The sequence below is a fragment of the Littorina saxatilis genome, linkage group LG16 (assembly GCF_037325665.1).
Source record: "Littorina saxatilis isolate snail1 linkage group LG16, US_GU_Lsax_2.0, whole genome shotgun sequence".
Classification (NCBI taxonomy): Eukaryota; Metazoa; Mollusca; class Gastropoda; order Littorinimorpha; family Littorinidae; genus Littorina; species Littorina saxatilis.
This window is the reverse complement of record NC_090260.1, coordinates 16,494,202-16,521,768: the sequence shown is the minus strand read 5'-3', so window position 1 is coordinate 16,521,768 and position 27,567 is coordinate 16,494,202. Positions and strand designations below refer to the sequence as shown.

Genomic DNA, 27,567 nt, shown 5'->3' with positions numbered 1-27,567 from the left:
CTCTGAGGATTACTGTCTGTGAACACTGACTGAGGCCAACACATTTCGAGGAAGGCGTCACTCTCTGAGGATTGCTGTCTGTGAACACTGACTGAGGCCAACACATTTCGAGGAAGGCATCACTCTCTGAGGATTACTGTCTGTGAACACTGACTGAGGACAACACATTTCGAGGAAGGCATCACTCTCTGAGGATTGCTGTCTGTGAACACTGACTGAGGACAACACATTTCGAGGAAGGCATCACTCTCTGAGGATTGCTGTCTGTGAACACTGACTGAGGACAACACATTTCGAGGAAGGCATCACTCTCTGAGGATTGCTGTCTGTGAAGGTAATTAACATTGTGATCGTGGATTAACTGCGCTATCTTGATTGTTAATTCTGTAATCAAACAGTGTCAGTTTGCAAAAGTATACTCGTGTGGTTATATTCGTGATATCGTATTCTGTCGCTAAGTAATGCGACAAGGCCTTTGGTATGCTTATATTACCTAATCAATGCTTGTGATAATCACAGTACAGAGAAATGGCCGGCTGCGCTAGAAGCCTTGCGTGCCATCCGTTCACACAGTGAAGCTGTGGATTTCAAAGCTAGTTGATGCGAAAGTTGTAGATTTCAAAGCTAGTAGATGTGAAAGTTGTAGATTTCAAAGTTGTAGATGTGAAAACTGTAAATGTGAAAGTTGTAGATTTCACAGCTGTAGATGTGAAAACTGTAGATTTCAAAGCTAGTAGATGTGTAAGCTATAGATTTCAAAGCTGTAGATGTGAAAGCTGTAGATTACAAAGCTAGTAGATGTGTAAGCTATAGATTTCAAAGCTAGTCGATGTGTAAGCTATAGATTTCAAAGCTAGTCGATGTGTAAGCTATTGATTTCAAAGCTAGTAGATGTGTAAACTATAGATTACAAAGCTAGTAGATGTAAAAACTGTAGATTTCAAAGCTAGTAGATGTGTAAACTATAGATTACAAAGCTAGTAGATGTAACAACTGTAGATTTCAAAGCTAGTAGATGTGAAAGCTATAGATTTCAAAGCTAGTAGATGTGTAAACTATAGATTTCAAAGCTAGTAGATGTGTAAGTTATAGATTTCAAAGCTAGTCGATGTGTAAGCTATATATTTCAAAGCTAGTAGATGTGTAAGTTATAGATTTCAAAGCTAGTCGATGTGTATATAAGCTATTGATTTCAAAGCTAGTGGAAGTGTAAGCTATAGAATTCAAAGCTAGTCGATGTGAAAGCTATAGATTTCAAAGCTATTAGATGTAAAAGCTATAGATTTTAAAGCTAGTAGATGTGTAAGCTGTAGATTTCAAAACTAGTCGATGTGTAAGCTGTAGATTTCAAAACTAGTCGATGTGTAAGCTATAAAATTCAAAGCTAGTCGATGTGTAAGCTATAGTTTTAAAAACTAGTGGATGTGTAAGCTGTAGATTTCAAAGGTAGAGGATGTGAAATCTGTAGATTAGGAAGCCGCACTAAATTGAGCGTTTTAAAGGGTGGACGGATTCCTCCCTATCAACGCTGCTTCTAGTTTCAGCCGGATTGCCATCTCGGTAGAAAAGACGTTAAAACAAAACCCGACAAAACAACCTAACCATCCAGCATAACATGTGTAAGCTCTGACCGTCTCCGGGAAGTTATAGTGGTCCGTTAAAGGGACTGTTGACATTTAAAAGGAAGATCACAATATAAACATGTATTTCTAACACTCACTGTACCAAGGATGCATTACTATATATTCATACAATGTCATATTCTCGTGTAAAGAACACTTCCTCACCCAGCCTGTCACCCCAAAACAAAGTCTCATTACATCAGACAGTCACGAACCTTGACGGTGTGTAGATGTCAGGCACACTCGCCACTTAATGGATTTACATATTCTTGTAAATCACCAGACAGTTATACAAACTATAAAACTCAGACTCTAAGGCAAGATAACTATACTAGACAGCAAAAACATTAACACGCTCTACTGATCCTTCAGCGCAGTTTGAATGACACGCCCTTTGATCAAGTCACACAACGCCGAGTCCTGTGTGCTGCAATACATTCTGATTTAAAGTGGCAGCCTCACTTCCGCCGTGTTATTACAACCTTGTAAAATTACATTTCTTCGTTCCAAGTTAACCATTACTAATGCAGATACCTTAGAAGTCTTTATTTTAAATGTTGGCCACGGTTGTAATACTGTCCGTCTAAAACAGGTAACGATATCGCAACCTCTTTAACAAAACCTGGCTTGCCGGATTTTCACATCTCAACCCACGAAAACTTCATCACTCTTACTTTCAACAAGAGTACGTCTGTAACTTCCTTTTTCATTCAACGTAATTCGCCCAGACTACACCTACTGTCAAATACATCGTCCCACACATCAGGTGGTTCAACTGTGTTTTTGTGCACAGTATGTTGGCATGTTATCAAGCATCACACTGTGTGTTTGTGCACAGTATGTTGGCATGTTATCAAGCATCACACTGTGTTTGTGCACAGTATGTTGGCATGTTATCAAGCATCACACTGTGTGTTTGTGCACAGTATGTTGGCATGTTATCAAGCATCACACTGTGTTTTTGTGCACAGTATGTTGGCATGTTATCAAGCATCACACTGTGTGTTTGTGCACAGTATGTTGGCATGTTATCAAGCATCACACTGTGTGTTTGTGCACAGTATGTTGGCATGTTATCAAGTATTACACTGTGTTTTTGTGCACAGTATGTTGGCATGTTATCAAGCATCACACTGTGTTTTTGTGCACAGTATGTTGGCATGTTATCAAGCATCACACTGTGTTTGTGCACAGTATGTTGGCATGTTATCAAGCATCACACTGTGTGTTTGTGCACAGTATGTTGGCATGTTATCAAGCATCACACTGTGTGTTTGTGCACAGTATGTTGGCATGTTATCAAGCATCACACTGTGTTTTTCTGCACAGTATGTTGGCATGTTATCAAGCATCACACTGTGTTTGTGTGCACAGTATGTTGGCATGTTATCAAGCATCACACTGTGTTTTTGTGCACAGTATGTTGGCATGTTATCAAGCATCACACTGTGTTTTTGTGCACAGTATGTTGGCATGTTATCAAGTATCACACTGTGTTTGTGTGCACAGTATGTTGGCATGTTATCAAGTATCACACTGTGTTTTTGTGCACAGTATGTTGGCATGTTATCAAGCATCACACTGTGTGTTTTTGTGCACAGTATGTTGGCATGTTATCAAGCATCACACTGTGTTTTTGTGCACAGTATGTTGGCATGTTATCAAGCATCACACTGTGTGTTTGTGTGCACAGTATGTTGGCATGTTATCAAGCATCACACTGTGTTTTTGTGCACAGTATGTTAGCATGTTATCAAGCATCACACTGTGTTTGTGTGCACAGTATGTTGGCATGTTATCAAGCATCACACTGTGTCTTTGTGCACATTATGTTGGCATGTTATCAAGCATCACACGGTGTCTTTGTGCACAGTATGTTGGCATGTTATCAAGTATTACACTGTGTTTGTGTGCACAGTATGTTGGCATGTTATCAAGCATCACACTGTGTTTTTGTGCACATCATGTTGGCATGTTATCAAGCATCACACTGTGTTTTTGTGCACATTATGTTGGCATGTTATCAAGCATCACACTGTGTGTTTGTGCACAGTATGTTGGCATGTTATCAAGCATTACACTGTGTTTTTGTGCACAGTATGTTGGCATGTTATCAAGCATCACACTGTGTGTTTGTGCACAGTATGTTGGCATGTTATCAAGCATTACACTGTGTTTGTGCACAGTATGTTGGCATGTTATCAAGCATCACACTGTGTGTTTGTGCACAGTATGTTGGCATGTTATCAAGCATCACACTGTGTGTTTGTGCACAGTATGTTGGCATGTTATCAAGCATCACACTGTGTGTGGAAGTATGGAGAGCTAAACCACAGCTTTACATTCCCACCGTGTATACCTCCTTCAAAGAGACATCTCAGACGACAGAGTCATGTGTTCATACAGTTTGTGTTCGTAAACTTGCAATATTATTAGCTATACCTATAGTTCATGAGACACAGACTGAAAGTGACATTATTGATCCACCTGTTTGGAGGAGTTCCTGGCAACTTGACTGATCTGACGGTTCTTGGGAATTCACTGTACCTTAACCTAGAGCCACACGGCACGATTTGCTCACACACGCGCCACAGGGGTGGTAATCAATGAAATCAAGGGAGTAAAGGCGCTAGAAGGCGCTGCGTCTCTCGGGTGTTAACAACAAAACGTAGTCTAGAAAGCGCCGCCTGGCGTCAAAACGACTAACGCCCTCTATCAACACAATTAGTTTTGCAAACTGAAGGCGCGGTAGCATTATTTGTAACGCAGAATCGTATGGTACAACTTTGGAAGCAATCCGAGTCCTTTTTTGCTTAGATAATATATTGTATCTTGTTAAGGTCACACGTAGAGCATTAAATGGACTGCGGAGAAATGCGAACCGTGTCCTGCTACAGTCAGTGGAACGCACTGGGTACTATTTCACAGTGAAATGAACCGTCGTAACGTTCAACACCAACATTTGAAGGCAGATAGCGTAACTGTGTTTTGTAATCAATAGTATCTGTATTCGCTTTAAAAAAAATAAAAAATGAAAATAAAGGTATTCCTTATTGAATCACATACCAGCGAGTCTGCCTGTTTGGGGTTAATGTCCTTGATATACAAGTCTAAACTATGTTCTCGCCTGCATGCAATTAAGCAAAAGTTATGCGTATTTGTATTTTTCACAAAAAGGGGACATTTGACACAGACAGAGACACCCGAAATGAGATCTGTGTCAGATATCAAATTTTGGTCACAAATGCAAATACAATATCATTATGTTCGATCCAGTTTAGCTAGAACTCCTGTTATTGTTACTGTTCAACTGACACAAACCGGAACTCCTGTAGTCTAGGACAGCAACCTGAACTCCTGTAGTCTAGGACAGCAACCTGAATATGAATCCAAACACAGATAGGCTGATAACATTCCATAATCCAGAATAAAAAAAACCTATCTTGTGACAGGTAGAGTTAATATGCTTTATGTGGGGACAAGACACTGGACAAACATGCAAACAGAGAACACATATAATCGTGTTATATATATCTGGAAGTCTGTTGTTGCGATATTTCAAAATGGGGATGGAAGTAATGAATGTGTACGCGGAATATGGTTGGGCTGGAGCGGTTTTGTAGGCTTATTTGCTTTTTATGTATGTAGAATATGTTTATATTTGTGGCTGAATAAGTTTGAAAAAACAAAAAAATAATAATAATCATAATAATAATAAAAACAGAATCTTAATTTAGCCAAAGGAAAATATTGAAATAACTTGCTAAAATAATATATCAGAATGGGGAACTTAAGTTCTGTAGGAAGGCAGTATGTGCTTAAGCCTTGTTTGGTCAATTGAGTAGAGCTATGCTTTGTGTTTTAGGCGCTTTAGTTGTTGGGCGTGGGAGGGGAGGGGTGGGGGGGGGGGGGTCGGTGGGAGAGAGGATTGAGGGGTGGGAAGGAGAAAAGGGGATGAGGTTTTCAAAACAGATGTCCTATTTCAGCCTTATATATTGAGAGACACAGGGTGTATGCTGGCTTCCATTGAAGCGTGCAATGTTTATCTAAAAACTCATGGGGTTTCAGAAGGTGTGGTAAAGGCTGCATGTGACTGCGTGTCGTTCGCTCTGTGCGTTTTACCGCTGTGATCAGAGTGTGGCGGGACAATCTTGGGGTGCCTAGCTGTCATCAACAAAGTGTTCAACAATACGTGTCGTTATATCCCTTGTAAGCAGACACCTGCCCTGATGTCCCCAATACCCGTTCAGGACGTTTGTTCAGGACGTGATTATCGTCGCTAGTCTGGTTTGGTCTATGGCTGTGAATTTGACACTCCCTTGTTGGGGATATGTTCTGACAGTGGTCATTCACACAATGGCTTTCCTTGTTCCGACATTTTAGGACATGGTTTGGTGTTGCCTATTGTACTTGGCATGCCATGGATTCTTCTTGCAAATAAACTAGGCAAAGAAAATTATTGCACCCATTTTTGTACCCCAACTAAAACATTCATTCCCGTGTCATTTTATTCAAACTGTATATGCCATTAAAGGCCCTTTACTTGGCTACCTGGCACACTTTTCGGATCAAAGATTTCTGTTTTTAAGTATCACGTAACCGCCACCGAAGTAAGGGTACCCCCCCCCCCCCCCCCATGAAAGTTTTAGTTGGGGTACGACCAGACAATACAGACACTATGTTCAGCATGGTTTACCGACAGCTGTGACCAGACAATACAGACACTATGTTCAGCATGGTTTACCGACAGCTGTGACCAGACAATACAGACACTATGTTCAGCATGGTTTACCGACAGCTGTGACCAGACAATACAGACACTATGTTCAGCATGGTTTACCGACAGCTGTGACCAGACAATACAGACACTATGTTCAGCATGGTTTACCGACAGCTGTGACCAGACAATACAGACACTATGTTCAGCATGGTTTACCGACAGCTGTGACCAGACAATACAGACACTATGTTCAGCATGGTTTACCGACAGCTGTGACCAGATAATACAGACACTATGTTCAGCATGGTTTACCGACAGCTGTGACCAGACAATACAGACACTATGTTCAGCATGGTTTACCGACAGCTGTGACCAGACAATACAGACACTATGTTCAGCATGGTTTACCGACAGCTCTGACCAGGCATGACCCACCTTGTTACAACCCCACGCCGACCGTCCTGTCCACTTTAACACTCGTGTTACTTGTTTTGTGTCACATTTACTTTGCCTTAATTTCCTTTCTTTTTGAAATGAACTTCGGAATCTGTTGCTCTTCTCTGCGATGAAACGTAGGGAGCGCACATTCATTCTATGCTGTACGGGGCTAAAACGCAGTACACAGCGTAAACAAGCTGTGCGATCCTCTGCCTGGAAAGGCCACCCAACAAAGCTGTGCGATACTCTGTCTGGAAAGCTGTGCGATCCTCTGCCTGGAAAGGCCACCCAACAAAGCATTTCGATTTGAATAATGGAACGTTCAAACTCTAATTCTTCGGAAATCCTCGTGTGTGGTGTCATCAAATCAAACCCCAAACCGAACTCTGTGGCTCTTTGTGCAAGTTCAATTCTGTAGCTCTATCAACAGCATGTGAAATGTGGGTTCCTCTCAGGGGCGACAAGTAGGACACTAGTCATAACAAAGAGGGAGGCAGTGGAATTTGAGGGGAGAAATCACAGTGCTGAAGCATAATTAATTAAAACACAGCCGTGTCAAGTTGAACCACTAAGCGGCCTGACATTCCTTGTTTATAAGGTATTCCTAGTGCGTGTTAATTGACATAATTACAGCCCCCAACCCGAACTGTATGGCTCTTGAAGCGATTACAGAGACATGTTCTGGGCCATTGTATCCCTTTTGTGACAGGGGAGGCTACCGCTCCTTTCACAGCAGACTCTGCACCCGAGTTGTTGGCCTTTAAGTCAACACCGGTGGGTTGTGGAGTTCTGTTTGTGATGGGGTCTGGTGGTTTCCGATTGTCTGTATGTTCATGGAAACCTTCGGGTTTGCATAACAGTTTTTACAGGGCTAAGAAATTAGCCCTAACATTTTCAATCCTGTTTGATTGCACTTCGCCTCCCGAGGTGATCGTAGTGTTTCGGCACACGGTTACACTTTAATGCGAGGTGATTGATTGACTAGGGAAGGAGAACCTGTTGATTGACAGACCTAAAGCAAATTGCAGGGTGTGATTGACTAGGGAAGGAGAACCTGTTGATTGGCAGACCTAAAGCAAATTGCAGGGTGTGATTGACTAGGGAAGGAGAACCTGTTGATTGGCAGACCTAAAGCAAATTGCAGGGTGTGATTGACTAGGGAAGGAGAACCTGTTGATTGGCAGACCTAAAGCAAATTGCAGGGTGTGATTGACTAGGGAAGGAGAACCTGTTGATTGGCAGACCTAAAGCAAATTGCAGGGTGTGATTGACTGGGGAAGGAGAACCTGTTGATTGGCAGACCCAAAGCAAATTGCAGGGTGTGATTGACTGGGGAAGGAGAACCTGTTGATTGACAGACCCAAAGCAAATTGCAGGGTGTGATTGACTGGGGAAGGAGAACCTGTTGATTGACAGACCTAAAGCAAATTGCAGGGTGTGATTGACTGGGGAAGGAGAACCTGTTGATTGGCAGACCTAAAGCAAATTGCAGGGTGTGATTGACTGGGGAAGGAGAACCTGTTGATTGACAGACCTAAAGCAAATTGCAGGGTGTGATTGACTGGGGAAGGAGAACCTGTTGATTGGCAGACCTAAAGCAAATTGCAGGGTGTGATTGACTGGGGAAGGAGAACCTGTTGATTGACAGACCTAAAGCAAATTGCAGGGTGTGATTGACTGGGGAAGGAGAACCTGTTGATTGACAGACCTAAAGCAAATTGCAGGGTGTGATTGACTGGGGAAGGAGAACCTGTTGATTGACAGACCTAAAGCAAATTGCAGGGTGTGATTGACTAGGGAAGGAGAACCTGTTGATTGACAGACCCAAAGCAAATTGCAGGGTGTGATTGACTAGGGAAGGAGAACCTGTTGATTGACAGACCTAAAGCAAATTGCAGGGTGTGATTGACTAGGGAAGGAGAACCTGTTGATTGGCAGACCTAAAGCAAATTGCAGGGTGTGATTGACTAGGGAAGGAGAACCTGTTGATTGGCAGACCTAAAGCAAATTGCAGGGTGTGATTGACTGGGGAAGGAGAACCTGTTGATTGACAGACCTAAAGCAAATTGCAGGGTGTGATTGACTGGGGAAGGAGAACCTGTTGATTGGCAGACCTAAAGCAAATTGCAGGGTGTGATTGACTGGGGAAGGAGAACCTGTTGATTGACAGACCTAAAGCAAATTGCAGGGTGTGATTGACTAGGGAAGGAGAACCTGTTGATTGGCAGACCTAAAGCAAATTGCAGGGTGTGATTGACTAGGGAAGGAGAACCTGTTGATTGGCAGACCTAAAGCAAATTGCAGGGTGTGATTGACTGGGGAAGGAGAACCTGTTGATTGACAGGCCTAAAGCAAATTGCAGGGTGTGATTGACTGGGGAAGGAGAACCTGTTGATTGACAGGCCTAAAGCAAAGTGCAGGGTGTGATTGACTAGGGAAGGAGAACCTGTTGATTGGCAGACCTAAAGCAAATTGCAGGGTGTGATTGACTAGGGAAGGAGAACCTGTTGATTGACAGACCTAAAGCAAATTGCAGGGTGTGATTGACTGGGGAAGGAGAACCTGTTGATTGACAGACCTAAAGCAAATTGCAGGGTGTGATTGACTAGGGAAGGAGCACCTGTTGATTGGCAGACCTAAAGCAAATTGCAGGGTGTGATTGACTAGGGAAGGAGAACCTGTTGATTGACAGACCTAAAGCAAATTGCAGGGTGTGATTGACTAGGGAAGGAGAACCTGTTGATTGGCAGACCTAAAGCAAATTGCAGGGTGTGATTGACTAGGGAAGGAGAACCTGTTGATTGACAGACCTAAAGCAAATTGCAGGGTGTGATTGACTAGGGAAGGAGAACCTGTTGATTGACAGACCTAAAGCAAATTGCAGGGTGTGATTGACTAGGGAAGGAGAACCTGTTGATTGACAGACCTAAAGCAAATTGCAGGGTGTGATTGACTGGGGAAGGAGAACCTGTTGATTGGCAGACCTAAAGCAAATTGCAGGGATTGATTGACTAGGGAAGGAGAACCTGTTGATTGGCAGACCTAAAGCAAATTGCAGGGTGTGATTGACTAGGGAAGGAGAACCTGTTGATTGACAGACCTAAAGCAAATTGCAGGGTGTGATTGACTGGGGAAGGAGAACCTGTTGATTGGCAGACCTAAAGCAAATTGCAGGGTGTGATTGACTGGGGAAGGAGAACCTGTTGATTGACAGACCTAAAGCAAATTGCAGGGTGTGATTGACTAGGGAAGGAGAACCTGTTGATTGGCAGACCTAAAGCAAATTGCAGGGTGTGATTGACTGGGGAAGGAGAACCTGTTGATTGGCAGACCTAAAGCAAATTGCAGGGTGTGATTGACTGGGGAAGGAGAACCTGTTGATTGACAGACCCAAAGCAAATTGCAGGGTGTGATTGACTAGGGAAGGAGAACCTGTTGATTGGCAGACCTAAAGCAAATTGCAGGGTGTGATTGACTAGGGAAGGAGAACCTGTTGATTGACAGACCTAAAGCAAATTGCAGGGTGTGATTGACTGGGGAAGGAGAACCTGTTGATTGGCAGACCTAAAGCAAATTGCAGGGTGTGATTGACTGGGGAAGGAGAACCTGTTGATTGGCAGACCTAAAGCAAATTGCAGGGTGTGATTGACTGGGGAAGGAGAACCTGTTGATTGGCAGACCTAAAGCAAATTGCAGGGTGTGATTGACTGGGGAAGGAGAACCTGTTGATTGGCAGACCTAAAGCAAATTGCAGGGTGTGATTGACTAGGGAAGGAGAACCTGTTGATTGACAGACCTAAAGCAAATTGCAGGGTGTGATTGACTGGGGAAGGAGAACCTGTTGATTGGCAGACCTAAAGCAAATTGCAGGGTGTGATTGACTGGGGAAGGAGAACCTGTTGATTGGCAGACCTAAAGCAAATTGCAGGGTGTGATTGACTGGGGAAGGAGAACCTGTTGATTGACAGACCTAAAGCAAATTGCAGGGTGTGATTGACTAGGGAAGGAGAACCTGTTGATTGGCAGACCTAAAGCAAATTGCAGGGTGTGATTGACTGGGGAAGGAGAACCTGTTGATTGGCAGACCTAAAGCAAATTGCAGGGTGTGATTGACTGGGGAAGGAGAACCTGTTGATTGACAGACCTAAAGCAAATTGCAGGGTGTGATTGACTAGGGAAGGAGAACCTGTTGATTGGCAGACCTAAAGCAAATTGCAGGGTGTGATTGACTAGGGAAGGAGAACCTGTTGATTGACAGACCTAAAGCAAATTGCAGGGTGTGATTGACTAGGGAAGGAGAACCTGTTGATTGGCAGACCTAAAGCAAATTGCAGGGTGTGATTGACTGGGGAAGGAGAACCTGTTGATTGGCAGACCTAAAGCAAATTGCAGGGTGTGATTGACTGGGGAAGGAGAACCTGTTGATTGGCAGACCTAAAGCAAATTGCAGGGTGTGATTGACTGGGGAAGGAGAACCTGTTGATTGGCAGACCTAAAGCAAATTGCAGGGTGTGATTGACTGGGGAAGGAGAACCTGTTGATTGACAGACCTAAAGCAAATTGCAGGGTGTGATTGACTGGGGAAGGAGAACCTGTTGATTGACAGACCTAAAGCAAATTGCAGGGTGTGATTGACTGGGGAAGGAGAACCTGTTGATTGGCAGACCTAAAGCAAATTGCAGGGTGTGATTGACTGGGGAAGGAGAACCTGTTGATTGGCAGACCTAAAGCAAATTGCAGGGTGTGATTGACTAGGGAAGGAGAACCTGTTGATTGGCAGACCTAAAGCAAATTGCAGGGTGTGATTGACTGGGGAAGGAGAACCTGTTGATTGACAGGCCTAAAGCAAATTGCAGGGTGTGATTGACTAGGGAAGGAGAACCTGTTGATTGGCAGACCTAAAGCAAATTGCAGGGTGTGATTGACTAGGGAAGGAGAACCTGTTGATTGGCAGACCTAAAGCAAATTGCAGGGTTCGTTGCGTTAGAGGATCCAGGGATCTTACACATGTAGGGGTCAAGGTCATTCTCACCACAACAGTAAACTTAGTGACTGGCACAACCCATTTAGTTGATCCTGTGCTGAAAGTTTGCTGTGCACTGGCTAATCTGCTTCCAGGATGTACGTGTACACATGTATTAAGATGAACAAAACAGTAGAGAGACTATAATGTGCAGTCTATGTGTTGCCTGCAGCCAGATTGCCTTTTACGAAGAGGTTACACACCGAATCTCAGCGAATATAAAATAAAGGTTGGACGAAGTTGGCGGATCATAAAAAATGCGAGTTTCAAGTATGTCGAGTGCAAATACATATTTGCTGCGGACTTGAGTTTAATTTTTGACATTTACTGAGAGGTCAGCAAATCATGTGATTATTTTAATTGACAAGCTTTGTAGGCTTGGAACTTTTTGATGTTTTTAGGATGTCCAAGCCAAGTACCAACACAACATTCTAGAACAGCTCTCAGGTGACATTCTAAGATGTTTGTTGGCTTGTTGTCAGATCCTTTTTGTGTCGTTCCGAGGGGGGCATATCGTCTTCTGCATTATATTTATCGGTCGAGGCCGCAAGGTCGAGGTTGATAACGAGGGAACAAAAGGCAATTGTGCTCCCCGAGGACCGAACAAAACAATGCTGCTCCGGCAGGAAGCCACAACACGTCGTTTTGTCATCATTTTGGTAGTGCAAAAGTCAGCACAATCATTGACAGGGGGCCAATGTTGTGATCGTAATGTTAACTTTGATTCACTTTTCCTCAAGTCTAAAGTACACGGAGCTGCCATTACACCATATTTGCGATTTCACTAAGTTTTTAGTATGTGCCTTTTCTTTTTCAGTGTTTTTACATGGTTAGATGGGGTCCTGATTTGGCCTATATGGTCCGCTGGACCCAAACAGCAACAACTAACTAACTAACTAACTAACTATATGGTTAGATGGGGTCCTGAGTTGGCCTACATGGTCCGCTGGACCCAAACAGCAACTAACTAACTAACTAACTAACTAACTAACTAGATGGTTAGATGGGGTCCTGATTTGGCCTATATGGTCCGCTGGACCCAAACAGCAACAACTAACTAACTAACTAACTAACTAACTAACTAACTAACTAGATGGTTAGCTGGGGTCCTAATTTGGCATATATGGTCCGCTGGACCCAAACAGCAACAACTAACTAACTAACTAACTAACTATACTGATGGGGTCCTGATTTGTTCTATATGGTCCGCTGGACCCAAACAGCAACAACTAACTAACTAACTAACTAACTAGATGGTTAGATGGGGTCCTGAGTTGGCCTATATGGTCCGCTGGACCCAAACAGCAACAACTAACTAACTAACTAACTAACTAACTAACTAGATGGTTAGATGGGGTCCTGATTTGGCCTATATGGTCCGCTGGACCCAAACAGCAACAACTAACTAACTAACTAACTAACTAACTAACTAGATGGTTAGATGGGGTCCTGAGTTGGCCTTTATGGTCCGCTGGACCCAAACAGCAACAACTAACTCACTAACTAACTCACTAGATGGTTAGATGGGGTCCTGAGTTGGCCTATATGGTCCGCCGGACCCAAACAGCAACAACTAACTAACTAACTAACTAACTAACTAGATGGTTAGATGGGGTCCTGATTTGGCCTATATGGTCCGCTGGACCCAAACAACTAACTAACTAACTAACTAACTAACTAACTAGATGGTTAGATGGGGTCCTGATTTGGCCGATATGGTCCGCTGGACCCAACAAGCAACAATTAACTAACTAACTAACTAACAATACTGAAGGGGTCCTGATTTGGCCGATATGGTCCGCTGGACCCAACAAGCAACAATTAACTAACTAACTAACTAACTAGATGGTTAGATGGGGTCCTGATTTGGCCTATATGGTCCGCTGGACCCAAACAGCAACAACTAACTAACTAACTAACTAACTAACTAACTAACTAGATGGTTAGATGGGGTCCTGATTTGGCCTATATGGTCCGCTGGACCCAAACAGCAACAACTAACTAACTAACTAGACGGTTAGATTGCACAGCGTTGTGTTAAATAGACCGTGAGTCGTCGCGATTATAATCAACAATGATTCGGTCTTTGAGAATTAATGTTAAGGATCGGTCTCTTCAGAAGCACGAATCCAAAGCCGCGATGGTTCCACATGTCAAACAAACAACCATGCTTTGACTTTGACAATCCACAATCCATTCGCTACTTCCATCAATCACATATCAAACAAACAACCATGCTTTGACAATCCACAATCCATTCGCTACTTCCATCAATCACATATCAAACAAACAACCATGCTTTGACAATCCACAATCCATTCGCTACTTCGATCAATCACATATCAAACAAACAACCATGCTTTTACTTTGACAATCCACAATCCATTCGCTACTTCGATCAATCACATATCAAACATTGTGTTTTTCTTGTTGTTACTCAACTTGTTATGAATAAAAACTTGTGAACATGATGACAAACAGAGTTGTACAAGACTTCAACAAGCCAGATCGTGATATACCGATTATCATTTTATTGAGTCACTTGAGAAAAAGTGACTCTATGTAATCGGTCAGTGTTAGTCTGTCCGGCCGGCCGTAGACACCACCTTAACGTTGGACTTTTCTCGGAAACTATCAAAGCGATCGGGCTCATATTTTGTTTAGTCGTGACCTCCAATGACCTCTACACTTTAACGATGGTTTCGTTGACCTTTGACCTTTGTCAAGGTCACAGGTCAGCGTCAAAGGAAAAATTAGACATTTTATATCTTTGACAAAGTTCATCGGATGTGATTGAAACTTTGTAGGATTATTCTTTACATCAAAGTATTTACATCTGTAGCCTTTTACGAACGTTATCAGAAAAACAAGGGAGATAACTAGCCTTTTCTGTTCGGCAACACACAACTTAACGTTGGGCTTTTCTCGGAAACTATAAAAGTGACCGGGCTCAAATTTTATGTGAACGTGACTCCTTGTGTTGTGAATAGCAATTTCTTCCTGTCCATCTGATGCCTCATATAATATTCAGAACTGCGAAAGTGACTCGATCGAGCGTTTGCTCTTCTTATTTAAATATGAGTGTCTGCCCAGATGTCATGAATGTGATGTTTTTCCTACTGCATGAATAAAACGATGGGTGTGACTGCAACTATCATATTGAGGGTTTTCCTATGCTTACAAGTATTGGTGAAATCTAACCCAAAGTTTACGTTAGGTTTTTCAGTTGTTCAGTTTGTACCTGTTTGATGCTAATAATCTTGTTGCCAGACCGCGTAATGATATCCCCGGGACAAAGTCATGACAATTCACGATGACATTACCGACACAACACAGAATGATCAGCATTTGAATCGGGGTGTGAATACTCAAACACTGCACGGTACAGAGAACGTTTTGACAAGTACTCATTATCAACACTGCAGTTTTTGTTTTTGTTTTTAATCATTAATCTTTGTACACACGGATTTTGACCAAACAGGCAAAGTGGAAAACCATTCCATGGGCGTAATAATTATGACACTGCCCAAAACTCTCTTGGAGCACCAATCCTCACTGCCCCCCCCCCCCCCCCCCCCCCCACCCCCCAACGCAATCATCGACGAATAATCCAACCCACAACTCAATATGCAACCCGGATGTCTATAAGTGTGAGACGACGGAATGACACGTTGCACGTATCTTGTATCGGTACTGAGGCCGCCTCGTTGTGGGGCCATTGTTGTCAGCGTTCTGCCCGTGTCACTACAGAGAGGTCGTGTTGCTTTCCTGTGTCATATCAAAGTACTGGCCTGGCTTGGAGAAGTGTAATGTCAGCGTTCTGCCCGTGTCTCTACAGAGAGGTCGTGTTGCTTTCCTGTGTCATATCAAAGTACTGGCCTGGCTTGGAGAAGTGTAATGTCAGCGTTCTGCCCGTGTCTCTACAGAGAGGTCGTGTTGCTTTCCTGTGTCATATCAAAGTACTAACCTGGCTTGGAGAAGTGTAATGTCAGCGTTCTGCCTGTGTCTCTACAGAGAGGTCGTGTTGCTTTCCTGTGTCATATCAAAGTACTGGCCTGGCTTGGAGAAGTGTAATGTCAGCGTTCTGCCCGTGTCACTACAGAGAGGTCGTGTTGCTTTCCTGTGTCATATCAAAGTACTGGCCTGGCTTGGAGAAGTGTAATGTCAGCGTTCTGCCCGTGTCACTACAGAGAGGTCGTGTTGCTTTCCTGTGTCATATCAAAGTACTGGCCTGGCTTGGAGAAGTGTAATGTCAGCGTTCTGCCCGTGTCTCTACAGAGAGGTCGTGTTGCTTTCCTGTGTCATGTCAAAGTACTGGCCTGGCTTGGAGAAGTGTAAATGATGTCAGTGCAAATAACATGCAATATTTTGTAGTCTCGGCTGGCCGCCTAAATATGATTTTTGTCGGACTCTGACGTCACTTGGCTTGAAGAAGAGAAATCCAATGTTCAATCAATACATAAACAAATAACATCAGACAATGAACAGAAAAGAGCTTACATTCTCCACACAAATAACATCAGACAATGAACAGAAAAGAGCTTACATTATCCACACACAAAAAGGCTCTGGAGAGGGAAGGAACAACAACAACAACAAAGTATTGTGACACGTTTTGTTCCCCAACTGAACAATTCCTTCCCGTCATTTTATTCAAACGTTTTGGTCGATTTTTAAAAAAGTGGTATTCTTCGTTTTTATCATATCAATTTTGTAACGTGGTGTTGATGTTTCAGGTGAGACAGGACGAGAACAATGGGGAACAAGCTGGGACGTGGCAGGGCCATTCCGAAGACATCTCGTCAGGTAGGCCGCTAGCTGTCACTGTCTTGTATTGTCCATTGTGTTTCCTTTTGTTTTGTTTTGTCGATCGTGGTGTCTTTTGCATACTGATTTGTTGTGCATAGCATTGTATTGTACTGTCCAAATCATATCGTACTGTCCAAATTATATTGTACTGTCCAAATTATATTGTACTGTCCAATTGATTTATTTATTTATTTTGTTTGGATATTGTATTGTCCATTTTTTGTATTGCCCATTGCATTATGTTGTCCATTGCATTGTATTACACATAGTGTTATATTATTAATAGCATTGTATTTTTCATAGAATTGTATTGTCCATAACTGTCATTATATTGTCCATAACATTGTGTTGTCTATAGCATTGTATTGTCCATAACATTCTGTTGTCCATAGCATTGTATTGTCCATAGCATTGTGTTGTCCATTATAAGATGTTCGGTGGCTTGTTGGCAGACCAGCTTTTGTGTTGTCCGAGGGGAACATATCGTCTTTTGTTTCATCTGTATCGACTAAGGCCGAACGCCGCGGTTGACAAAACTGTCTGTCCGCAGTTGATGATAATGCAACAAAAGGCGATCATTATGCTCCACGAGGACCAACGCAAAAATTCAAATGATACTGAATGCAATGCAATTTGGACGTATGTGTTGTAGTGTATAATATATACATAGACTTGACTGATCAGTTTTATCATATAGGTTCCAGTGTCATTATTGCATAATTTCGTACAGCTCATTTCAATAAGGCTCCAGTTCTTACCACAACTTTAAGCACCCGTTTCTTTCTCTCTCTCTGTTCAACAAAACAGAAACTGCTTGTGTCAGCATAATATGTTTTGATTTTCTGAAGAGATCTCTTCTTTCATGGTCTCTCGGTTGTAGAAATGACTATGAGGCCGGTCTGTTTGCTGTGTGAGTACACTAAACAATGTAGACATACAGCACGTACATTCTCACGACAACAGGGGACACTGAACAGTGTAGACATACATCACGTACATTCTCACGACAACAGGGGACACTGAACAGTGTAGACATACAGCACGTACATTCTCACGACAACAGGGGACACTGAACAGTGTAGACATAGGGCACGTACATTCTCACGACAACAGAGGACACTGAACAGTGTAGACATACAGCACGTACATTCTCACGACAACAGAGGACACTGAACAGTGTAGACATACATCACGTACATTCTCACGACAACAGGGGACACTGAACAGTGTAGACATACAGCACGTACATTCTCACGACAACAGGGGACACTGAACAGTGTAGACATACAGCACGTACATTCTCACGACAACAGAGGACACTGAACAGTGTAGACATACAACACGTACATTCTCACGACAACAGAGGACACTGAACAGTGTAAACATACAACACGTACATTCTCACGACAACAGGGGACACTGAACAGTGTAGACATACATCACGTACATTCTCACGACAACAGGGGACACTGAACAGTGTAGACATATAGCTCGTACATTCTCACGACAACAGGGGACAATGAACAGTGTAGACATATAGCTCGTACATTCTCACGACAACAGAGGACAATGAACAGTGTAGACATATCGCTCGTACATTCTCACGACAACAGGGGACACTGAACAGTGTAGACATACAGCACGTACATTCTTACGACAACAGGGGACATGTACGACACTGAACAGTGTAGACAAACAAAACGTACATTCTCACGACAACAGAGGACACTGAAAAAAACGTTGCTCTCCCGAAAGATGACATTATGCAGAAATGCTGCAGAAACAAACAGTTTTTCTCCAGCATTCGTCTTTTCTGCAGAATAACTGAATAAAGTCATAATCCGCTAAGGATAGAGGACACTGACCAGTGTAGACATACAGCACGTACATACTCACGACAACAGAGGACACTGAACAGTGACCGGCACGGTTGTCCTAGTGGTAAGGCGTCCGCCCCGTGATCGGGAGGTCGTGGGTTCGAACCCCGGCCGGGTCATACCTACCTAAGACTTTAAAATTGGCAATCTAGTGGCTGCTCCGCCTGGCGTCTGGCATTATGGGGTTAGTGCTAGGACTGGTTGGTCCGGTGTCAGAATAATGTGACTGGGTGAGACATATGAAGCCTGTGCTGCGACTTCTGTCTTGTGTGTGGCGCACGTTATATGTCAAAGCAGCACCGCCCTGATATAGCCCTTCGTGGTCGGCTGGGCGTTAAGCAAACACACAAACAAACTGAACAGTGTAGACATACAGCACGTACATTCTCAGGACAACAGAGGACACTGAACAGTGTAGGCATACAGCACGTACATTCTCACGACAACAGGGGACACTGAACAGTGTAGACATACAGCACGTACATTCTCACGACAACAGAGAACACTGAACAGTGTAGGCATACAGCACGTACATTCTCACGACAACAGGGGACACTGAACAGTGTAGGCATACAGCACGTACATTCTCACGACAACAGGGAACACTGAACAGTGTAGGCATACAGCACGTACATTCTCACGACAACAGGGGACACTGAACAGTGTAGGCATACAGCACGTACATTCTCACGACAACAGAGAACACTGAACAGTGTAGGCATACAGCACGTACATTCTCACGACAACAGGGGACACTGAACAGTGTAGGCATACAGCACGTACATTCTCACGACAACAGGGAACAATGAACAGTGTAGACATACAACACGTACATTCTCACGACAACAGGGGACTCTGAACAGTGTAGGCATACAGCACGTACATTCTCACGACAACAGGGGACACTGAACAGTGTAGGCATACAGCACGTACAATCTCACGACAACAGGGGACACTGAACAGTGTAGACATACAGCACGTACATTCTCACGACAACAGGGGACAATGAACAGTGTAGACATACAGCACGTACATTCTCACGACAACAGGGGACACTGGACAGTGTAGGCATACAGCACGTACATTCTCACGACAACAGGAGACACTGAACAGTGAAGACATATAGCTCGTACATTCTCACGACAACAGAGGACACTGAACAGTGTAGACATACAGCACGTACATTCTCACGACAATAGAGGACACTGAACAGTGTAGACATACAGCACGTACATTCTCACGACAATAGAGGACACTGAACAGTGTAGACATACAGCACGTACATTCTCACGACAACAGAGGACAATGACTCTTGAACAGTGTAGACATACAGCACGTACATTCTCACAACACCAAGTGACACTGAACAGTGTAGACATACAGCCCGTAGGCTACATTCTTACGACAACAGAGGACACTGAACAGTGTAGACATACATCACGTACATTCTTACAACAAAGGACACTGAACAGTGTAGACATACATCACGTACATTCTCACGACAACAGAGGACAATGAACAGTGTAGACATACAGCACGTCCATTCTCACGACAACAGAGGACACTGAACGGTGTAAACATACATCACGTCTCACGACAACAGGAGACACTGAACGGTGTAGATATACATCACGTACATTCTCACGACAACAAGGGACACTGAACAGTGTAGACATACATCACGTACATTCTCACGACAACAGGGGACACGGAACAGTGTTGACATACAGCACGTACATTCCCAAGACAACAGGAGACACTGAACAGTGTAGCCGACATACAGCACGTACATTCTCACGACAACAGAGGACACTGAACAGTGTAGACATGCATCACGTACATTCTAACGTCAACAGGGGACACTGAACAGTGTAGACATACAGCACGTTCATTCTCACGACAACAGAGGACACTGAACAGTGTAGACATACATCACGTTCATTCTCACGACAACAGAGGACACTGAACAGTGTAGACATACAGCACGTACATTCTCACGACAACAGAGGACACTGAACAGTGTAGACATACAGCACGTACATTCTCACGACAACAGGGGACACTGAACAGTGTAGACATACATCACGTGCATTCTTACAACAGAGGACACTGAACAGTGTAGACATACATCACGTACATTCTCACGACAACAGAGGACACTGAACAGTGTAGACATACAGCACGTACATTCTCACGACAACAGGGGACACTGAACAGTGTAGACATACATCACGTACATTCTTACAACAAAGGACACTGAACAGTGTAGACATACATCACGTACATTCTCACGACAACAGAGGACACTGAACAGTGTAGACATACAGCATGTACATTCTCACAAACAACAGGGGACACTGACCAGTGTAGACATACATCACGTACATTCTTACAACAGAGGACACTGAACAGTGTAGACATACATCACGTACATTCTCACGACAACAGAGGACAATGAACAGTGTAGACATACAGCACGTACATTCTCACGACAACAGGGGACACTGAACAGTGTAGACATACATCACGTCTCACGACAACAGAGGACACTGAACAGTGTAGACATACAAAACGTACATTCTCACGACAACAGAGGACACTGAACAGTGTAGACATACATCACGTACATTCTCACGACAACAGGGGACACGGAACAGTGTAGACATACAGCACGTACATTCCCAAGACAACAGGGGACACTGAACAGTGTAGACATACAGCACGTACATTCTCACGACAACAGAGGACACTGAACAGTGTAGACATACAGCACGTACATTCTCACGACAAAAGAGGACACTGAACAGTGTAGGCATACAGCACGTACATACTCACGACAACAGGGGACACTGAACAGTGTAGACATACATCACGTACATTCTCACGACAACAGGGGACACTGAACAGTGTAGACATACAGCACGTACATTCTCACGACAACAGGGGACACTGAACAGTGTAGGCATACAGCACGTACATTCTCACGACAACAGAGGACACTGAACAGTGTAGGCATACAGCACGTACATTCTCACGACAACAGGGGACACTGAACAGTGTAGGCATACAGCACGTACATCCTCACGACAACAGGGGACACTGAACAGTGTAGGCATACAGCACGTACATCCTCACGACAACAGGGGACACTGAACAGTGTAGGCATACAGCACGTACATCCTCACGACAACAGGGGACACTGAACAGTGTAGGCATACAGCACGTACATTCTCACGACAACAGGGGACACTGAACAGTGTAGACATACAGCACGCACATTCTCACGACAACAGGGGACACTGAACAGTGTAGACATACAGCACGTACATTCTCACGACAACAGGGGACACTGGACAGTGTAGGCATACAGCACGTACATTCTCACGACAACAGGGGACACTGAACAGTGTAGACATACAGCACGCACATTCTCACGACAACAGGGGACACTGAACAGTGTAGACATACAGCACGCACATTCTCACGACAACAGGGGACACTGAACAGTGTAGACATACAGCACGCACATTCTTACAACAGGGGACACTGAACAGTGTAGACACATGATACAGCACGTAGGCTACATTCTCACAACAACAGAGGACACTGAACAGTGTAGACATACAGCACGTACATTCTCACAACAGGGGACACTGAACAGTGTAGACACATGATACAGCACGTAGGCTACATTCTCACGACAACAGAGGACACTGAACAGTGTAGACATACATCACGTACATTCTTACAACAGAGGACACTGAACAGTGTAGACATACAGCACGTACATTCTCACGACAACAGAGGACAATGAACAGTGTAGACATACAGCACGTCCATTCTCACGACAACAGAGGACACTGGACAGTGTAGACATACAGCACGTACATGCTCACGACAACAGAGGACAATGAACAGTGTAGACATACAGCACGTACATTCTCACGACAACAGAAGACACTAAACAGTGTAGACATACATCACGTACATTCTCACGACAACAGGGGACACTGAACAGTGTTGACATACAGCACGTACATTCTCACGACAACAGGGGACACTGAACAGTGTAGACATACATCACGTACATTCTCACGACAACAGGGGACACTGAACAGTGTAGACATACAGCACGTACATTCTTACGACAACATGGGACACTGAACAGTGTAGACATACATCACGTTCATTCTCACGACAACAGGGGACACTGAACAGTGTAGACATACAGCACGTTCATTCTCACGACAACAGAGGACACTGAACAGTGTAGACATACAGCACGTACATTCTCACGACAACAGAGGACACTGACAGAACAGTGTAGACATACAGCACGTACATTCTCACGACAACAGGGGACACTGACCAGTGTAGACATACAGCACGTACATTCTTACAACAGAGGACACTGAACAGTGTAGACATACATCACGTACATTCTCACGACAACAGGGGACACGGAACAGTGTAGACATACAGCACGTACATTCTCACAACAACAGGGGACACTGAACAGTGTAGACATACATCACGTACATTCTTACAACAGAGGACACTGAACAGTGTAGACATACAGCACGTACATTCTCACGACAACAGAGGACACTGAACAGTGTAGACATACAGCACGTACATTCTCACAACAACAGGGGACACTGAACAGTGTAGACATACATCACGTACATTCTTACAACAGAGGACACTGAACAGTGTAGACATACATCACGTACATTCTCACGACAACAGAGGACAATGAACAGTGTAGACATACAGCACGTACATTCTCACGACAACAGAGGACACTGAACAGTGTAGACATACATCACGTACAATCTCACGACAACAGAGGACACTGAACAGTGTAGACATACAGCACGTACATTCTCACGACAACAGAGGACACTGAACAGTGTAGACATACATCACGTACATTCTCACGACAACAGGGGACACTGAACAGTGTTGACATACAGCACGTACATTCTCACGACAACAGAGGACACTGAACAGTGTAGTGACATACAGCACGTACATTCTCACTACAACAGAGGACACTGAACAGTGTAGACATACATCACGTACATTCTCACGACAACATAGGACACTGGACAGTGTAGTGACATACAGCACGTACATTCTCACGACAACAGGGGACACTGAACAGTGTAGACATACAGCACATACATTCTCACAACAACATGGGACACTGAACAGTGTAGACATACAGCACGTACATTCTCACGACAACAGGGGACACTGAACAGTGTAGACATACAGCACGTACATTCTCACGACAACAGAGGACACTGAACAGTGTAGACATACAGCACGTACATTCTCACGACAACATGGGACACTGAACAGTGTAGACATACATCACGTACATTCTCACAACAACAGAGGACACTGAACAGTGTAGACATACAGCACGTACATTCTCACGACAACATGGGACACTGAACAGTGTAGACATACAGCTCGTACATTCTCACGACAACAGGGGACACTGAACAGTGTAGACATACATCACGTTCATTCTCACGACAACAGAGGACACTGAACAGTGTAGACATACAACACGTACATTCTCACGACAACAGAGGACACTGAACAGTGTAGACATACAGCACGTACATTCTCACGACAACAGAGGACACTGAACAGTGTAGACATACAACACGTACATTCTCACGACAACAGAGGACACTGAACAGTGTAGACATACATCACGTACATTCTCACGACAACAGAGGACACTGAACAGTGTAGACATACATCACGTACATCCTCACGACAACAGGGGACACTGAACAGTGTAGACATACAGCACGTACATTCTCACGACAACAGGGGACACTGAACAGTGTAGACATAGAGCACGTACATTCTCACGACAACAGGGGACACTGAACAGTGTAGACATAGAGCACGTACATTCTCACGACAACAGGGGGCACTGAACAGTGTAGACATACAGCACGTACATTCTCACGACAACAGGGGACACTGAACAGTGTGGACATACAGCACGTACATTCTCACGACAACAGGGGACACTGAACAGTGTAGACATACAGCTCGTATATTCTCACAACAGGGGACACTGAACAGTGTAGACATACAGCACGTACATTCTCACGACAACAGAGGACACTGAACAGTGTAGACATACAACAAGTCCATTCTCACGACAACAGGGGACACTGAACAGTGTAGACATACATCACGTACATTCTCACGACAACAGGGGACACTGAACAGTGTAGACATACAACACGTACATTCTCACGACAACAGGGGACACTGAACAGTGTAGACATACAGCACGTACATTCTCACCACAACAGGGGACACTGAATAGTGTAGACATACATCACGTACATTCTCACCACAACAGGGGACACTGAACAGTGTAGACATACATCACGTACATTTTCACCACAACAGGGGACACTGAACAGTGTAGACATACATCACGTACATTCTCACCACAACAGGGGACACTGAACAGTGTAGACATACATCACGTACATTCTCACCACAACAGGGGACACTGAACAGTGTAGACATACATCACGTACATTCTCACCACAACAGGGGACACTGAACAGTGTAGACATACATCACGTACATTCTCACGACAACAGGGGACACTGAACAGTGTAGACATACAGCACGTACATTCTCACGACAACAGGGGACACTGAACAGTGTAGACATACAGCACGTACATTCTCACGACAACAGGGGACACTGAACAGTGTAGACATACAGCACGTACATTCTCACGACAACAGGGGACACTCGCATTGTACGTTGCAGGCGTGCTGCCAGTGCAGCAGGGAATCACGGTGCATCAGGCAAGGGGTGTGTGACTGCCGTGCGAACTGTACCCGCTGTACCAGCTGTGCTGCTCAGGGCTGTATTGAATCGCGCCGTTGATCTGGTACGTCTTTGGTATCCTAAAAACTCATTAAAATAAAAAAATAACATTCACATACTTCAAATAATCTTTTGTCACTAATTCCTTTCTAAATTTACTTAGACACAACATTCCTGAGAATTCTAAAACACTGATTCCTGACTTCCTGACAATTAAAGGGAAAGTAATCCTGACATTCCATTTGTCAAGAACAAGCACAGTTCCTTCCCTTACACTAATAGACAAATCAGTAAGCCCCCCAAAAGTACTTTGTAAAAATGGTAAAGAATGAATACGAATGAATACTTTCACAGGTTTACATGTTTCAAGGAGATTAATATAAGACGTTTAACAAGATTTGACGAAAGAAGCGTTACAAGAACCGGTTTTTAGAACCGTCTACAATGTTATCGTGATTGCCACAGGTTGTAGGCACATTAAACAACAAACAATAACCAGCCAACCAACCCATCTCTGTCTGTCTATCTCTGTCTGTCTATCTCTGTCTGTCTATCTCTGTCTGTCTGTCTCTGTCTGTCTATCTCTGTCTGTCTATCTCTGTCTGTCTATCTCTGTCTGTCTATCTCTGTCTGTCTGTCTCTGTCTGTCTGTCTCTGTCTGTCTATCTCTGTCTGTCTATCTCTGTCTATCTCTGTCTGTCTATCTCTGTCTGTCTATTTCTGTCTGTCTTTCTCTGTCTGTCTATCTCTGTCTGTCTATCTCTGTCTGTCTGTCTATCTCTGTCTCTCCTACCACCCCCCCCCCCCCCCCCCCTCCCGTCCCCCTTAGCTCCTACGAGGCCGATCTAATCTGTCAATTTGTTTGGGGTCGTATTCATGCATTGTCCGTGTCAGTGTCGATCAATGCAAATGGACTGAACATTCCTCATTGATGACGATCGCAACAGCCAAGTTGATGGTTGAGTGTTTGGAACCCCGCCACATGCTTGATAAAGAGAAGAGATGTTCCGATCCTCCGGGTCACTTTATTTGCATACCTGCTTGCCCCCCCCCCCCCCCACCTCCCCCCATGTTGTGGTACAAAACCATGTAAAAATGGTAAAGATCCTGAAATCCATGTCAGTGAATTATAGAAACATGAAAATACCAAGCATGCATCCCACGACACAGAGTAGAGTATAAGTATAATTATGGCCGACGGAACATACGGCCAAGCACATACAATCCTCTTCGTGCAAAACCATGAGTGTACGTGGGCGTTTTGGCCCACAAACGCACAGGAAAATAAAATAATGTTTGTACCATGTGAGGAAACACGTTCACATACTATTGCATGACAATAAGGTGAGTCACACTATCTAAAACAACGCTATGACAGAAGTGACGGTCATATCATGCACACAACTCATAATTATGAACATCGCTATGACAGAAGTGACGGTCATATCATGCACACAACTCATAATTATGAACAGCGCTATGACAGAAGTGACGGTTATATTATGCACATCACACAGGGACCGGCTGTGGAATGTGCTCCGCCGTGCAGTACCTCTGGGTCACCGGGGAACCAGGCTGTCTCTCCTGCCCCGCCCTTAATGACAAGATCACAGGAATCAGAGGACCAAGTGTTAAAGTTGTCAGACCATGAGGTAAATTCATCTCAGAAAAAAAACCACACACCGAAACCTCATATTTTAAGACTTGAAGTTACGTTTAAAATGAATAAGGTGCATTATCATTGTGTTGTTGTTGTTGTTGTTGTTGTTGTTGTTGTTGTTGTTGTTGTTGTTGTTGTTGTTGTTGTTGTTGTTGTTGTTGTTGTTGTTGTTGTTTTCCTTGTTTTTGTTTTTCATTTTGAATTTACACCATAGAACAACTGTTTTTAAACAATTATCTGCTGTGTTCTAGGCAAATATTGTGTGAACCACCAACGAGACATAAGTCCCCATTTGGTGTCTGTATTTTCACCGTCTTCATAGTTGACGTAGGTTGTGAATGGTACTAGAAGTGAGCAGACAGTACATCATCATGTCTTTGATTCCAGAGGGAGTTTCTCAACGCCTGGTTCCCTCACCTTGAGAGCGAATCATACATAATCCCCCCGGCTCACATTGACACTGTGCAAGAGAGAATGGTATATATCGGAGAAGGTGAGAGAATCCAGGTACTGAAAATACAACAGGAACTAGA

The 27,567-nt window shown here is 43.8% G+C and overlaps 1 protein-coding gene and 1 long non-coding RNA gene across 4 annotated transcripts in view; one reads left to right on the top strand and one right to left on the bottom strand.

Moving 5' to 3' along the window:
* LOC138950503 (uncharacterized) overlaps positions 1-27,567 on the bottom strand; it is a 291,738-nt gene that overhangs the window by 54,884 nt on the left and 209,287 nt on the right. The window lies entirely within an intron of this gene.
* On the top strand, positions 15,990-27,548 carry LOC138950532 (uncharacterized). Its single transcript, XR_011450707.1, has 3 exons — positions 15,990-16,609; positions 26,892-27,026; positions 27,422-27,548. It is a non-coding gene; the product is annotated as an uncharacterized lncRNA (long non-coding RNA).